At 37.7% G+C, this 18236-nt stretch overlaps 1 pseudogene; it reads right to left on the bottom strand.

The window, feature by feature from the left end:
* Window positions 1-17263: 17263 nt before the first annotated feature.
* Window positions 17264-17944, bottom strand: LOC112907780 (thioredoxin-like protein 4A pseudogene; annotated as a pseudogene).
* Between the last annotated feature and the right edge of the window lie 292 nt (window positions 17945-18236).

The raw sequence follows: 18236 nt of genomic DNA, 5'->3' as shown, positions 1-18236 counted from the left end.
ATCTAATGAGAGGATCATATGGTTCTTGGTGATATGATGAATCACATTGATTGTTTTACGAGTGTTGAACCAGCCTTGTGTCCCGGGGATAAATCCTACTTGGTCATGGTGAATAATTTTCTTAATGTTGGATCCTATTGGCTAGTATCTTGTTGAGAATTTTTGCATCCATGTTCATCAGGAATATTGGTCTGTAATTCTCCTTTTTGGTGGGGTCTTTGTCTGGTTTTGGAATTAAGGTGATGCTGGCCTCATAGAACGAATTTGGAAGTACTCCATCTCTTTCTATCTTTCCAAACAGCTTTAGTAGAATAGGTATGGTTTCTTCTTTAAACGTTTGATAGAATTCCCCTGGGAAGCCATCTGGCCCTGGACTCTTGTGTCTTGGGAGGTTTTTGATAACTGCTTCAATTTCCTCCCTGGTTATTGGCCTGTTCAGGTTTTCTATTTCTTCCTGTTCCAGTTTTGGTAGTTTGTGGCTTTCCAGGAATGCGTCCATTTCTTCTAGATTGCCTAATTTATTGGCATAGAGCTGTTCATAATATGTTTTTAAAATAGTTTGTATTTCCTTGGTGTTGGTAGTGATCTCTCCTTTCTCATTCATGATTTTATTAATTTGAGTCTTCTCTCTCTTCTTTTTAATAAGGTTGGCTAATGGTTTATCTATTTTATTAATTCTTTCAAAGAACCAACTCCTGGTTTTGTTGATCTGTTCCATAGTTCTTCTGGTCTTGATTTCGTTGAGTTCTGCTCAAATCTTAATTAACTCTCTTCTTCTGCTGGGTGTAGGATCTATTTGCTGTTTTTTCTCTAGCTCCTTTATGTGTAAGGTTAGCTTTTGTATTTGAGTTCTTTCCAGTTTTTGAATGGATGTTTGTATTGCGATGTATTTCCCCCTTAGGACTGCTTTTGCTGCATCCCAAAGATTTTGAATGGTTGTATCTTCATTCTCATTAGTTTCCATGAATCTTTTTAATTCTTCCTTAATTTCCTGGTTGACCCTTTCATCTTTTAGCAGGATGGTCCTTAACCTCCACGTGTTTGAGGTCCTTCCAAACTTCCTGTTGTGATTTAGTTCTAATTTCAAGGCATTATAGTCTGAGAATATGCAGGGGACGATCCCAATCTTTTGGTATTGGTTCAGACCCAATTTGTGACCCAGTATGTGGTCTATTCTGGAGAACGTTCCATGTGCACTTGAGAAGAACGTGTATTCAGTTCAGTTTGGATGTTCTGTAGATATCTGTGAAATCCATCTGGTCCAGTGTTTCATTTAAAGCTCTCGTTTCTTTGGAGATGTTGTGCTTAGAAGACCTATCGAGTGTAGAAAGAGCTAGATTGAAGTCACCAAGTATAAGTGTATTATTATCTAAGTATTTCTTCACTTTGGTTATTAGTTGATTTAAATATTTGGCAGCTCCAACATTCAGGGCATATATATTGAGGATTGTTAAGTCCTCTTGTTGGATAGATCCTTTAAGTATGAGATAGTGTCCCTCTTCATCTCTCACTACAGTCTTCGGGGTAAATTTTAATTTATCTGATATAAGGATGGCTATCCCTGCTTTCTTTTGAGGACCATTTGAATGGTAAATGGTTCTCCAACCTTTTATTTTCAGGCTGTAGGTGTCCTTCTGTCTAAAATGAGTCTCTTGTAGACAGAAAATAGATGGGTCCTGCTTTCTTATCCAGTCTGAAACCCTGTGCCTTTTGATGGGGTCATTAAGCCCGTTCACATTCAGAGTTACTATTGAAAGGTATGAGTTTAGTGTCATCATGATATCTATTCAGTCCTTGTTTTTGTGGATTGTTCCACTGAACTTCTTAAAGGGGAATTTTAAGAGTCCCCCTTAAAATTTCTTGCAGAGCTGGTTTGGAGGTCACATATTCTTTCAGTTCCTGCCTGTCTTGGAAGCTCTTTATCTCTCCTTCCATTTTGAATGAGAGCCTTGCTGGATAAAGTATTCTTGGTTGCATGTTCTTCTCATTTAGGACCCTGAATATATCCTTCCAGCCCTTTCTGGCCTGCCAGGTCTCTGTGGAGAGGTCTGCTGTTACCCTAATACTCCTCCCCATAAAAGTCAAGGATTTCTTGTTTCTTGCTGCTTTAAGGATCTTCTCTTTATCTTTGGAATTTGCAAGCTTAACTATTAAATGTCGAGGTGTTGAATGGTTTTTGTTGATTTTAGGGGGGGATCTCTCAATTTCCTGGATCTGAATGCCTGTTTCCCTTCCCAGATTAGGAAATTTTTCAGCTATGATTTGTTCAAATACATATTCTGGCCCTCTGTCCCTTTCGGTGCCCTCGGGAACCCCAATTAAACGTAGGTTTTTCTTCCTCAGGCTGTCATTTATTTTCCTTAATCTATCTTCATGGTCTTTTAATTGTTTGTCTCTTTTTTACTCAATTTCCCTCTTTGCCATAAACTTGTTTTCTATGTCACTCACTCGTTCTTCCACCTCATTAACCCTCGTTGTTAGGACTTCTAGTTTGGATTGCATCTTATTCAGTTGATTTTTAATTTCTGCCTGATTAGATCTAAATTCTGCAGTCATGAAGTCTCTTGAGTCCTGTATGCTTTTTTCTAGAGCCACCAGTAGCTGTATAATAGTGCTTCTGAATTGGCTTTCTGACATTGAATTGTAATCCAGATTTTGTAACTCTGTGGGAGAGAGGACTGTTTCTGATTCTTTCTTTTGAGGTGAGGTTTTCCTTCTAGTCATTTTGCTCAGTGCAGAGTGGCCAAAAACAAGTGTATTGGGAAAAGGAGAAAAATAGTGGAGAGAAAGAAGGAAAGAAAAGAGAAAAAGAAAAAAGAAAAAAGGAAGCAAAAAAAGAAAAAAAGAGAAGAAAAAGAGAAACAAAAAGAAAGAAAGAAAGAAAGAAAGAAAGAAAGAAAGAAAGAAAGAAAGAGAGGAAAAAAAGGGTGGGGGAAGCAAACAGAAATCAAAAAGCAAAAAAAAAAAAAAAAAAACAACCACGGGGGAGTATCTTCTGATTCTGTATACTTTAAGTCCCTTGCCTTCCCTTGGAACTTGTCCGTCCAGCTGGTCTTCTGGGGGAGGGGCCTGTTGTGCTGATTTTCAGGTGTTAGCACTTGGGGGAGCTGCTCTGCCCCCTGCCTGGTGCAGGGCTCAGTGGGTTGTTTACCCCGTGAGGCCCTGGGAGGAACAGCCACAGTGGCGGCGGCCAGCTCTGGAGCCCTGGAGTCACCCCCACAGTAGCTCCAGGGCTCTCCCTCTGCAGGGCCTGGAGGCTCCGGGGCGGGGCAGCTGAACTGCTTAGCCCCGGCAAGGAGTGTCCTTGCTGTCCTGGGCCCTCCCGGCCTCTGCCTGTCCCAGGGGGAGGCCGGATCCTGGGCTGTGTCCCCGGCGCCCAGTGCTCCCAGGTGAGCTGCTCCGGGTCCAGCCGTGCGTGGTGCAGCTCCTGCTTCTCCGGGTCGGGACTCTCCTGTCCTGGGGACACCCGCCCCGGCCTCAGCCCGGCTCCTCGTGGGGCCCCTCCCCCTTGGAGGCCTTTTGTTCCTTTATTTCTTTTTCCCCGTCTTTCTACCTTGATAGAAGTGCGAACTCTTCTCACTGTAGCATTCCAGCTGTTCACTCTTTAAATCTCAGGCCGAATTCATAGATTTTCGGGATGATTTCAAGGTTATCTAGGTAATTTGGTGGGGACAGGTGACTTGGGGACCCTACTCTCCGCCGTCTTGCCCCTACCTCGAGGTTTTTAATTTTTAAGACGGCCAATTATTAAAATGTTCTTGTTGCTTAAGCTTTTGTTGTCCTATCTAAGAAACTGTGGCCTAAAGTAAGATCACAGAGAGTTAGCATTGTGTTCCTCACAAACTTTTTTTTAAAAAATAGATTTAGCTCTTACTTTTGGTACATTGATCCATGTTGAGTTATTTTTGTGTGTGTGTGTGTGGTATAATAAATGGGTCCAACTTTATTTTTTTGTGTGTGCATGTCAATTTTTCCAGAAATATTTGTTGAGAAGATTATTTTCCTCCATTAAAGTGTCTTGGCCCCCCTGTCAAAAATCATTTACGCTAAATGTGAGTGTTTATCTGCTGACTCTCATGTGGGTTCCATTGATCTATGTGTCTGTCCTGATTTGGAAAAAACAGTCTTGATTACTGAAGCTCCCTAGTATGTTCTGAAACTGGCAAGTGAGCATCTTTTCCTTTGTTCTTTTCTTTGAAGTTTCTTTAGGCTTCTCTGGGTCTCTTGTATTTGTGTATGAATTTTAGAATTGGCTTGTCAATTTTTGCCAAACAGGCAGCTGAGATTTTTATATGGATTGCTTTGAATCTGTAGACTAATTTGAGGAATATTGCCAGTTTAATGTTAATTCTTTCAGTCCATCAACACAGGGTGTCTTACCATATGTTTAGTTCTTCAAATGATGTTTTGTTGTTTCAGATTATACACATTATACTTCCTTTGTTACATTTATTCCTCAGCATTTCATTCTTTTGGATGTTCTTCTGAATGGAATTGTTTTCTTAATTTCATTTATTCTTTATTGATAGTGTATATAAACACAATAGGTTTTTGGCATGTCAAATAAATTATGTTTTAATGTCAAACCATTCTGATGCTAATGTGGAGAATAAACTTGAGAAACTCAAGGTAATTTAACTGGCTCTGTGTACAGTTAAAGGTAAAGTGCTTGGAAAATGCTCTAAGTACCTTGTTTTCCAAAGGTAGAAATGCTTAGTTCCCACAGTATGTGCAGCTAAGATTGAGCTACAGTTAGTAGTGTTGTTGTTGTTTTTATAAGTAGTTCATCCTTGATATTAAGTGTTGTTATGTATATCCACACATTTTAATTGGGCCTTGATTTTACACTTACTTTATTTAGATTGTTGGTTTTTCTTCAACCTGTAGTTGTATTACTTGACCTTGTAGCTTCTTATCAAATATTCTCCTTTTGTGTTGGTCATTTTCTCCGTGAAAGAAATAATACAGATGGGTGGAAATCATACGGATGAGGCTCCCATGTATATTCTGATCTTTGAGGCAAATTCTCTTTCTTGCAGAGTTCCCCTGGTAACATTGGTGGTATAGTGGTGAGTTTAGCTGCCTTTCAGAGTTCTCCTGGTATAAAGTCACTCAGTGTCATTTCTCTTTTTGAGTATTCATAGACCCCAAATAGTATCTTGTACACAGTAAGGCATTTTATGCATTCTTCATTAATTTTATAGGATAGTATGAAATTAGGAGTAGTCAGGAAATTAGGAGGGAGGAGATGTAACAGGAGCAGGATGAGTTTTTGAAGTCAAAACCAAAAATGTTTTAAAAATTATAGTATGCTGGACTTCACCTTGGTTAACTGAATTTTAGCCAAATACTCATATGTTGATTTGGTAGGGTGAAGATGATATGAGGAAGGATGTAGGATGTAGAAGAGAGATAATGACAAATATAGATAGATGCTTTCCATTTCCTCCTTGGGGATCTGGTTAGTGGGTGTTGTAGCGATGGAAGTAATCTGAAAGAGTTGACTGGTGCTGATGTTTGCCTGGAGGTCAGCTTTATTAAAAAGGTGTTCTGGCTGTCAGCGTTAATTGGGCTGGCAAGTAAAAAGACTGAGTCAAATGCCAAAATCAACCCAGCTTCAGGCTTACAGCAGTGCTTGGTCAGCTTTTTTCAATGAATAGCTATTGGACACACATTTACATGTGTCCTGTCTCAGGTAATGAAGAAATTTCTATGTACACAAATCCTGTATTCTTCAGTGTTAAATATTGTTAGTTTTTAGGGAAATCCTCAGTTATTCAGATTCCAGGTCTGTTGTTAAGAAAAGCCAGATTTTTCCAGCTAAGAGTTACTTAATACCAAAACTGAAATTTTATCATTTTGGATAAAAACTTAGTAAAATGTATCAACAAGTACTCTGTACTTTGCTGCCTGCAGATGTATTACTAAAGTTAACCCTCTTACAGGACTTGACGCTATTCTTACTAACCTCGAGTAACGTATGAGAGCTATTATGTGCAAATGCAAATACCAATGATAGAAACCCTCCCAGAAAGAATTCACTTGAGTTGGGAAAGGACACCCCCTTAGGTTGAGTTTTCTTGATAAATTCCATACATGACTTAAAAAAAGTAATAGCTTTGCTGAGATAGAATTCATATAGCATACAATTCACACACATATTTAGTGTTTGAGTGATTTTTAGTGTTTCAGAGCTGTGATCATCACAAGAGTCCATTTTAGAACCATTTTATCATCCCAGTAAGAAACCCTGTCCCCATTAGCAGTTACTTCCAGTTTTCTCTCAAAACTCCCAGTCCTAGACAATTACCACTCTCTACTTCTCTATAGATTTACCTATTACAGAGCTTTCGTATACATGGAATCATGTAAAGTGTGTCATTTATGATGGGCTTCTTTCACAGAACAAGTATTTTCAAGATACATTCATGTCGTGGCACGCATCTGCATTTCATTCCTTTTATTGATAAATAATGGTCCATTGTGTGTATGTATTACATTTTATTTATCTACCAGTTGATAAATATTTGATTATTCCCTCTTTTTGTCTGTTTTAAATGATGTGTAATAAGCATTCATGTACAAGTTTTTGTGTGGACCTAAATTATTATTTTTCTTGGGTGTGTGTTTCTTGGGTATGCATCTTCCTTGGGAGTGAATAAATGTTTTGTTGTTGCTGCTTGTGTTTTTTCTCACCAAGCTGGAGTGAGGTAGGTATGGTAGTAAGACAACTTAGGCAATATAGCATTTCTGTAAAATTAATTAGCAGATCAAAGGCTGAAACTTTTCATAAGTGGTTTCTCCTCTAGAATTTTACCATCTTTTTTATGCTCTATATGTGGGTTTGTTTTTTTATTTGTCAACACCATTTCAGAATATTATCAAAACATAAGATTGAAAGTCCTGGATTGTACCTGCATGATGGGCCAGTTCTCTCATCGAGTATCTGTATCTTTTGAATAACACCATCTTCCACACATTGACTTAATGTAGTAACGTAGGGTACTAGGAAAATGGTAAAAATATTCCTAGCCACTAACAATAATTTAGAGTGAATTCTAGAATTTCATTCTTAAAAAAAGTCGCTTTGATATCCTGTGGTAAACCCATGATTCTGGAAAGATCATTTAGTGATTATTAAAAAAGAAAATAAAGTCATTGATAAAATATCAATTATTAAGTTATTTCTTTTACTTACTAAATATTTATTGAGTGCCTGGTAGGTCCTAGGCATTGTACTTGTGATTAAAACATAGATTGGGCATGGTCTATACCCGGGAGATGCTTACTGTGTTGTAGACTGTATGTATTCCTGTTATGTGAGGAGTTCTAGTCAAGTGGTTCTTCCTATATGGGAGAGCAGGAGTATACGGTGCATATGAGAAAGTGGTTTGAGTTGTGAAAGGCAAGGTCGGGCCCACCTTGGGAGCATATGTCCTGAATATTTGAGACCTTTCACTGTGGGTTAAGAGGAACTGTCATTTAATTTTAAGCAGGGGAAAGATGTCTGATTTATATTTTAGAAAAATAACTAGTGGTGTTGACAATGTAGTGAGTTAAGATGTGGAGGGACTGGAGAGGAATAGCTTGGAGCTATTTTGCAGGTATAATCAGCACCAGTTAAAACTTGATTTGACTTCTATGTAGAGATGTTGTCAGAAATTTGATTATTGATATTAAAATTGATAGTGTTAGTTACCTTTAAATTGCTCTGAGACAAGAAATACAATATTTGGGAGCCAACTAAATCTCTTAGTTATGGATTCAGTTGTTCTGCAGAATTGGCTAGTAGTCTTGAACTTCCTTTACACTTCTTTGTACTAACATTCATGGCATTTTCTGGATTAGGTACTGTGCTGTTTCCTTGTCCGTGTCCTTACTTTCTCAAAAAACAATTTCCCCATCTCCAATTGTGTTTCTAAGTAAACTGAAAGTTAGCATCTGATGAGTGAATTTGCACACAAGTCTGTGCCATGCCAAATGCATGAGAGATGGTTGAGCCGAAGGTGAGAGTCTTTGGGTAAATCGTATTGCCTGTAACTGAGACGAGAGACACTGAAAAAGGAGAAGAAAAAAGAAGAAGATAAAAAAAGAAGAAAAAAATAAACACTGGACACTTCATGTAAAGTCTGGAGTTGGATGTGGCGAAATATTTTAAACTTGAAGGATTTCAGTTTCCAGGTCTGCAAAGTACCAGCCCGAGGAAGGACAGCCAACCTGTTGCAAACTGGGAAGGTCTTGATTTAGTGGTGCTGGCCAGATGAGGAGCTAGAGACCATCAAGAAAATAGACTGATTTCCTCAAGACCGTAAAGCCCTTGAAGGTGTCGTCTGTGCTGAGGTTTCTTACAACATAGGTGAGATCACAGCATTTCTCTGCCTCAACGTCTCCAGTGTTTTTCCCTCTCATTCAGAGTAAAAAGCCAAAACCCTTCCATGCTCTGTTCCCTCTTGCCTTTCTGACTCCATCTCTTACTCCCCTCCTCCTGATTATTTTGTTCTGGTGACACAGGTCTCTTTGTCAGTGGGATTCCATGAATCGGAAAGTCCTTTCACCTCAGAGCATTTGCACTTGGTGTACTTCTCTGTAGGGGACTCTTCTCCAGATAATCAGATGGCTTCTTCTCTGATTTTTTTTTTCAAGTGTTTAGTCAAAATTTACCTTTTTAGTGAGTCTTTCATTGACCACCCTTTATAAAATACAACTCTAACATTTCATAGCCCCTTGCTCCTCCCTACCATGTGTCATCATCCACAATCAGTATGTTTAATGAATTTATTTTATTGTCTGTCTCCTCCACTGTTGTGGAAACTCCATGAGGGCAAAGATTTTTACTTCTTTTATATTCCCAGCTCCTGGAATAACACTGGGTGTACACAGTAGGTATCCTCAGATATTGTGGAAGGAAGGAGGAGAAAATATTCTCCTGTATATTCTTCTGTAATGCCATTGAACTTACACCATTGTCCTTAGCTGTGAATGCCTCTTCTTTTAATGGTCAGTCTCAGTTGAAAATGTCAAAGCCGAAAATCCAGAATGTAACACATGGCCCAAATAAATTACATTTGCTTATGTGTGTGTGTGGTGTTTTTCTTCTGATTTTTCAGTTATCTTTGAACTAGAGGTAAGGAACCGTTGCATGTTGAATTGTATTACTCTGCCAAAATTCATGTTAAAGTTTTAATGCCCTAAATCAGAATGGGATTTTATTTGGAAATAGGGTTATTGCTGAGGTTATACTGGAGCAGAGTGGGCCTGTCCTCCAGTTTGACTGTGTCCTTATAAATAGGGAAAATCTGAACACAGAGATACACATGAAGAGAATATCGCATGAAGAAACTAGGAGAGAGGCATGGGACATGGGGACATATTCTCAAACACTGCACTCAAAAGGACCCAAGACTATGGACACGTTAACCTTGGACTTGCAGCCTTCAGAACTGAGAGAGAATAGATTACTGTTGCTTAAGCCACTCAGTTTTTGGTATTTCATTATGGTCGCCCCAGCTCACGAATACAGGCATTCTCACATCTCTTCACTGAAAACCCTCTATAAAGAACAATAATCGATTAATATGAATTTAAATGTGTAATTTATGTAGTAGTTTTTCTCTTAGTTAGGTCTTTGAAAATGCGTTTGAAATACAGAAAAAGTACTAAAGGAGAAATAAGAATATTGCTATGTAACACCTGCAGTGGAAATGACCATTCTTTTAAAAAATATTTTACTTATAGTAGATTCACATGAAGTTGCAAAGGTAGTACAAGGATCTTTTCTATGTTTTTCTTTAATATTTCCCAAGGTTAAAGCTTACATAATTATAGCACATGATCAAACCTAGGAAATTGGTATTGGTATAGTATGTGCGTAGGATTCTGTGCCATTTGATCATAAACGTAAATTTGAGTAACCACCACCCCTTTGAGATGTAGAATTAGTCTATCACTGGAGCTGGGTGGCTCAGTCAGTGAAGCATCGGACTCTTGGTTTCAGCTCAGGCTGTACACCTAAAGTGTATGAGAGATCCCAGTGTCTCTGCATGCTCACCAACATTTGACATTTTCCTTTTGTCTGTTCTAATAGGTATGTAGTAAAATTGTAGTTTTAATTTCTCCAATGGACAGTTGTGTTGAAACTCTTGTTTATCTACCATATGTTTATCTTCTCTGGTGAAATGTGTCTTCACGGGTTTTTGGGGGTTGGGATAGCCTAATTGTATTGTTTGTTCTTTTTACTGTTTTGAGAGTTCTTCATATATTCTAAAGATGAATCCTGTCAGCTGTGTGGTTTGCAAACATTTTCTCTCTTTGACCAACAGCTCCCTATTTTCCCCATACCCCAGTCCCTGGCAACCAGACTGCACTCTTTCCCTGAATTCAGTAACTTTCTATTATTTTTTTAGCTTGTACATATAAATGATACCATGCAGTATTCCTCTAGCTTATTTCCCTTGGTATAATGCCTCCTAGGTTCATATATATATTGTTGTACGTGGAAAGTGAACCCAAAACTGGGTGATCGTCTTTTAATTAACAGGGAGTGAATGGTAGTTAAGTCAGAGCAGTAGACTAATGGATAGTGAAAAGATTCTTTGATGGAGTGCTTGTTTTTTTTTTTTAAGATTTTATTTATTTATTCATAAGACACACACACACACACAGAGAGAGAGAGAGAGAGAGAGAGGGAGAGAGAGAGAGAGAGAGAGGCAGAGACACAGGCAGAGGGAGAAGCAGGCTCCATGCAGGGAGCCCAACATGGGACTCGATCCCGGGTCTCCAGGATCACACCCCAGGCCAAAGGCGGTGCTAAACTGCTGAGCCACCTGGGCTGCCCGAGTGCTTGTTTTTTCATAGATGCTATGTTTACTATACTTTAATGTGAAGCAGACAGATAGAAACAATGCATCAGGAAAGCACAGAGTAATTTATTTAATCCTTAACTTTGTTCTCACCTCTCAGAAAAGCTTGTCTCCTAGAAAAAGAAAGAATAATTGTCTATCTACTACCTACCTATGTAATTACCTACTTACTAAGGCAGGACCTGGGAGGGAACGAAAAGATAAGGATTGAAATCTAAGTAGATATACAAAAATGCATGGAATGTTTAATGGCGAGTTGGAATCAGGGGTATTATTTAAGAGTGGAACCAAAAAGGATTTAGATTTTTGGAAATAGATACAATAAAATAGAGATTACAAATAAAGAGTTCAGGAAATAAAGAGGAAACAAAAGGGATTGACTTTCCTTTTGGTCTTTGTCCTGTGAGGCTGTGAGATGTACTGTTACTGGAGCTGGTGTATGCTGGTAACAATTAGAGCTCATTTGTCATTTGTCCTACACAGAATGGAAACACCGATATAATCACCTATTCGGGACTCAGGCTTTGTAAATTGGGAAGAGCGATTTGATTATTTTGTATTATTCTAGATTCATCATAAATGTTCTTTGAAGCATGGGGAGATATGAGTAGAAGTTAAGCCCCATGATAAATTCCTAAAGTATTTACTGTCATCTAACTATATATTTGTGCAGCATAGGCTTTATTCTCACATGATGGTTAGTGGTGATAAATGCTTAGATATTTTTTGAAGGAATCTGTGAGCCTCAGATAGGCAGCTGAAGGGCAAGAACACCGAATAGCAGGAGGCCAGGAGTAGCTTACAAGTCCAGCCCTCAGACCCTGCTTTCCTGGCTGTGCTGCTCTGTGCTCTGAGGCCAAGTCCTTTCCAGAGCCACATGCAGTGGGCAAGTCATAGGCCCTAAACAGGAGGTTTTAAGATATTCTTTGTTTTCCTTTTTTCTCCACACAGAGTTTGCCTGGTGATGTGAAGGGAATCATTTTTACTTTCCCAGTGTAGCATAATAAAATGTGCTCATTTAAATTTTAAATATCTGATCTTATCTATTACTAATATAAATTTTGTACAATTATCCCAGCATATAGTTTTTCCATCAAGTTGATGGAATAGAATTTGAGTTTGATCCAGTTGCAGAACCAGGACATCAAATCATAAAAGAGACCGTCAAAGTTAAAGGACAATTCCTTGGGAGAAAAGTTTATCTTCTTGCTGTTTGAAGAGTATGTTGCAAAAGTGAGACTGATTTCTTTTGAAAATCTTTTCCATAAATTCATTGTTTTATGTTAACAAATACATTCATGCACATGCCCACATCCCCACATAGATGTGGCTTAAATAAATATTTTCCATTCTATTCTTATAATTCATGAATTTATTTTATCTATTATATGCAGGTATGATTTCATTGTTGCTCTTTTTCATGATATCAGATTTTAAGGTATAGGACACCCCAAATTTATGCTTCTTAATACAGTTCTGTGAATGCTTGGCAAACATAGCCAGGGATCGCTAAAGAACTACAAAATAAAATGCACTAGTGGACTTCTGAAAATTATATTTAGTGGTAAGTCAAAAGAACACATTTAATGTTCATTTTTAAAGTATATTTTCTTTGTTAATGTCATTTTTAATTACGTACAATAAAGCTTGGGTCACTAAAATCTGTGAGGACTATTAAGTTTCGCCCAGTGGGTTCTGGAATATGCAAGTCGAGAGCTGTGTTAGGGTAGTGGCAGGAAGCTGGTTAAGAGCGCCCCAACACTGAGAGCTGTAGAGTAGGATTCAGATCATGTTCAGTCTAAACAGACCTCCAACCATTCTACTTCTGCAGTCATATTTAAGGATTGTTGATAGTCTGTTCCTAAAGCTAGAAGGCAGTAGAGCCAGGAACAAGATTCAAGGTTCAAGGTCAAGGTTACCATGTTTAAATCGAGAGAGAAGGACAGGAATTTAAAACGTTAGTTGACGCATTTGGAAATGTATGTCTTTTTTGTATGCAATTGCATGTCAGTGACTACTCTAAAATATGTATGTTTTTATTTTTTTTCCTCATTTCTGTGTTAGAGAATTGAAATATGTTTTGGTTTTCCGGGGGAAGGATGGTTATATTATTCTTAAAAGTTGGCCTTGAATGTCAGATACAGAAACCAAACAAGTGCTTCCTACGATATCATGAATCATTTTGAATCTGGAACAATTTTGCAGGAAAGAAAAGAGCACCTTTCAGGCCATCAAATAGGTGTAATCACTAGCTACAACTAAGTCACCAACAGGTGATAATAGTTTTATTTCATTAGAAGTTTAGTGTTTGAATATTTTTGTGGTGAAATCTGGACATTGGATAAATGATACTTGGCACTCTACGTTCTTATGTTTGAGGAAATAGAGTAAAAGATGACTAGACAAAGAGTGAGTGCCAAGGCGTAAGGCCACGTCTGAAGGAAATACTGCTAATGATAAGAGGGCATAAATAAAAATTTAAAGATAAAAAGTACATAGTAAGTTCTAAGAATATATGTATATATTTTTCAAAATCATCTACTTCACCATCTTACCTCAACTACCTTTTGAGTTTTTTTTCCCATGTCATTTCTACACTATATGAGCCCTTCTAATGGGCTTAGTGACTGTCCTACAAAACATCTTATCTTTTCTTACCTAATAAGCACTGTACCTTAGCAGAGAGATCTCATTTTGTTTTTGTTGAGAAACTTCATTTGCTTAAGGATTTCACAATAATTTAAAAACATATTGGACTAAACTCATAGGGGGTTTTATAATTGGTTGTTTGATTAAAAAGAATTGTCTTCTTTTGATATACCCAATTTCTGAAAGTTATAGACTTAAAAATTTGGAAGTGAAATGTATCATCTTTTAAATCAAGAAGAATTAATATCCTCTTGATTAATTTTAAACAATAAACCATCTCTGTTGATGTTTTATTTGTGATTCTACAGCTGATTATAGAGAATACCTACTCAGAAAAATTCTGTTTAAATGGTATTATTGATCTAAATTTCAAATCACTGATTCTAATAAACGTTTAGGTTTAATTTTAGAGCATTTATTTTGGTGCCATCATGTATTTTATCCAGCTTTACTGTACTTAAACCCTTTGAAGAAGAATCGGATAGACCATCGGCATTAATAATTGCATCTCCTGGCATCGACGGACAAACATGCCGTATTTCTCAGAAACCACCAACTTAGAACTGCAAGAAAACAGGGCTTAAGAATTGTTCTCATTATTAATGATAATTTATGTAAAAGTACTGATTCTGATTTAAATACTGTATAGGTCATGTGTTTTGTTGTCAATGTTCAAATAGATCTGACAAAATTTTAGCACTGCTAAGCATATTATATAATTTTGATCATTTTGTATTTTTCTAGAATTAATTATAATTCTAGGGATATTGCTCTAAAAGTTCTTTTCACTTGATTAATGAGTCATGTAGCTTTTGACTCTTCAGTGTGTTATAGAAAAACAGTACGTGTACATTTGTAAACATGGTGTTTGTATTTTAAGTATATGCACTGCATAATGTTTCCAGATTAAATGATTCCATGCTCACTTTTTTGCAGTATTTATTGACGTTACTTTTTTTCCTCTTAGTCTTTCTTTGGTTATTTTTTTCTGTCTGAATATATTACATATGTCCTTTTCCTTCTGTTGCTGCATCAAGACCACTCTAATTTCACTCTCCTTTATGAATCTGACTCCATTAAGAACAGGAAAAAATAGATAAATGTCTATAACTATGATCATTAATATTTATTTTTCTAGAAAATTTGGTGATGAAATTGTAAGATATCTGGTAATGGGATTGGATACTAAATACTATATTTTTAGAGGACCTGAGGTTTTTAACTTTTTTTTTTTTTTAAGATTTATTTGTTAGAGAGAGAGAGAGCGAGCGAGTGAGCACTGGTGGAGGAGCAGAGGGAGAGGACGAGGGAGAGAAGCAGACTCCCCAGTGAAATGAAGCCTGATACAAGGCTAGATCTCAGGATCCTGAGATCCTGCTTGATCTGAGCCCAAATCAAGAGTCAGATGCTTAACCGATGGAGCCATTCAGGCACCCAGTGAGTTTTCCATCTTGATGAAATAGACAATGTATATTTTGTATGCAATTTATTACCATTTTTTTTCAGTTAAAACTTTTTTTTTTTTGTCACCAGAAAGGAGGGAATATTGCAGAATTTATCAGTAAACTATGACAAAAAATTCACCTTGCAGTAGTTCGAGATTGGGCCAAATTTCTAAAGGGCTTACAATTCATTAGCTGATAAAATCATTTTCCTAGCCATATCTCTGATAGTTTTAAGTTTATAATTTATGAAAGTAAAACGTACCTCCTCCTTTTTCTCAGCTATAAGCTGTACCTATGCATGTAATTACAGCAAAGAAACATTTTTTTTTTTCTGGGGAGATCATGTGTGTGCTTTCCTAGCTTGTAGAAGGAAAAAGACACACATGGTTAATGTCTGGATAAAGTAGTGAATAACAGTAACCATGAGCTCTGTACAGTAGCATTGTTTCCCGAAGCATGGCTTTACAGATGGTGCAACTTTCACTCAATTTCCTTCTATTTTTAGCCTCCCAAAGCCAAAATGCATGTGCTGATAAACATTTGTACTGATGATCTCAGATCAATCCATGATAATAGAAAGCAGAGAGGAGTAGAAAATTTTGTGGCAGTAGTTTTAGCTTTCACATGAATAATCAGATACCAGGTAGATTTCTGAACTTTTTTTTTTTTTTAAGATTTTATTTATTTATTCCTGAGAGACACAGAGTGGCAGAGACATAGGCAGAAGGAGAAGCGGGCTCCCTGTAGGATCATGTTCTGAGCCAAAGGCTCAACCACTAAGCTACCCAGGTGCCCCTCTGAACTCTTTTTTTTTTTTTTTTTTAATTAGAAGGAGTATATAGATTCCTAGGTAATAAGAATTTGTTCTGAAATCCTCAGGAAATGTGATTGGTGTTTAGGTGGAGTTTAGATCATGGTCAAACTTGAGCATCTTTCACAGATCAAGTGGGCATTTATTCATTAAATTAAGTTGCAATTGATCATGTACTGTTTTTATCTCTTGAACAACTGAATGGGGAGACCTTATACCTAGGTGTTATTGCTGAGTTTTGCTGTGAGAATATGTACTGTTTTATATGAAAGCTTTAGGAGCTGGGGGAAATGAAATCCAGGAGCTCAAAAACAAAGGGAGCTCATTCACAGAGAAAAACTAGAATGATAGTATCAGAAAGGATAAAGACAAAAGGTAGCAGGTAATGAAAAATGGAATATTACCTGGCTACACTATGGCTTTAGTGTTTTCCTTTAATAATTTATTGCTATGAACTCTGAACATCTACCTTATAGGTTACAGATCACATCATTTTACTTGGGAAACATGGTAAATATAAAATGGTTTTTCAGATTGTGTCAATAAAATAGGGTTTTTACAGTTGAAGTTATTTACTTATAAAGGTAGCAAGTATAATGCTTTAAAAAGTATTTGTTTAAGTGCATATTAATTTAGACAGGGCTGAGTAAGAATGTATAAGTTTCTTTGGAAGCCCTTTATAAAATGAAAGCATATAGTATAAACATATAAGAGTTTAAAATAGAACATTTTAAGCGAGCTTCTCAAGCCATTTATATATTGACAGGTTGATTATAAATCTTCAGTCTTTAAAACGGAATTCAGCTAACCGAGGCCTCTTAGGGTTCCCCCCAATTATCTTGAATTGATGAGGTTTATGGTAATTTGTCATTTTTATAGCCTTGGAACTTGGCACTCTACTTACCTCAAGGTTTTTGTGTTTTACTTTTTCCTCCCTAGCAACCTACTTACTTATTTTTTTTTAGGATTTTATTTATTTATTCATGAGTGCCTCAATGGGGGTGGTGTCTACAAAAGCACTCCTGACCATCCTCAGGACATACAAGCCCACACTCCTTTTTGTTTCTGGATCTACAACTAGGTTCAAATCCACAGCAACTCTCAAAAGATGAGGTACTAGCTGTGACTCAGGAAGAGGTGTGATACACACCAGAAAGAACTGAATGATTTTAAAAAGTTAAATAGATGAAAAGCTAGAGGGTATATGTGAGAGTGGATATTAAAGGTGTATTATCAAGGTGGAAGGGATATAAAGTTAGACTGTGCTCACTCATCAGGGATTCTGGATTCAGTGTTTTAGCTGAAAGAGTTAGGAAGGGCTCTAAACGGTTGGTCGGTTGGTCGGTTGGTCGACTGGCTGGACCCAAAGTGTGACTATATTAAATGAAGTCAAAATGTCTTATTATATGGTAGAGGAAGGTATCCAAAGGCTTAGTGAGATTGTAATGTTACTATATATATATATAGAGAGAGATCTCTCTATATATAGATATAGAAGATTGTTTTTTGACTTTCCATCACTGTGTACTTTATTCGTGTCAGCTAGGTATTTACAAATATTTGCTAATATAAAAATAGAACGGCCAGACAGGCAAAGAGTTGATGCCATGCATCCCTTACTACAAAGACCCTCCAAGTCCTTGAGCTTTGAATTCACTTCCAAACACTTTCTCTAAGGCTTTAAATAGTTTCAAATATTTCCATGTGAAAACAATTCTGCACCACTTCTGTGCACGGAGACTGGGCTGAGCTCAGTATCTGTATTTGGTGGAGTAGTCCTTTGGAGACACAACCAGGCCGCGGCCTTTCGGGGCACCCCGGTACACAGTCTCCATGATGTCTCTCATTTCCTGTTTGTCTTCCATGGCCCAGTTGATCTTGTTGTTATTACCAGTACCCAGGTCAATCATGATGTGCTTGTTTCTGAAGAAAAACATGACAGTACACGGATCGTACAACTCATACATTTTGTTGAAGTCAGGCACTTCTGTAAAATCCACAAGATAAATAGCTGCAAAATTTTTAACCTTCTCTGCGATGCTGTACAGCACCTCGTCCATCTTCATACACGTGGGGTCCCAGTCGTGTCCAAAGTGGATGACTACCACGCGGTCCTCCCCCGAAAGGATGGCCTGATCCACCTGCCAGCCATTGTGCAGGTGTGGGAGCGTGTACGACATCTCAGGGCGGCTCCGGGATGGACTTTACATTCCTAAAGTCAGTAATCCAAAGAGTATATATATCAGGTTGAAAACTTAAAACCGCCCTTTCAATCTTGGTTCCATGTCTCCTGCAAAAAGAATATGGCAAATGGCCGTATGGGCCTCCTAGGGAACACTGCTCACGCACTGCATAAACATCCTAAAGGTCAGAGGTCTGCTGCTAACCACCGGGTGGACAGGTACCACTGGGTGAACACAAACCGATAATGCAGTGGCTGGGCACCTCGTGGCATAGAGCTCAGAGGGGCTG

Source organism: Vulpes vulpes, chromosome 2, assembly GCF_048418805.1.
Source record: "Vulpes vulpes isolate BD-2025 chromosome 2, VulVul3, whole genome shotgun sequence".
Taxonomy (NCBI): domain Eukaryota; kingdom Metazoa; phylum Chordata; class Mammalia; order Carnivora; family Canidae; genus Vulpes; species Vulpes vulpes.
This window is presented reverse-complemented; position numbering and strand designations above follow the sequence as displayed.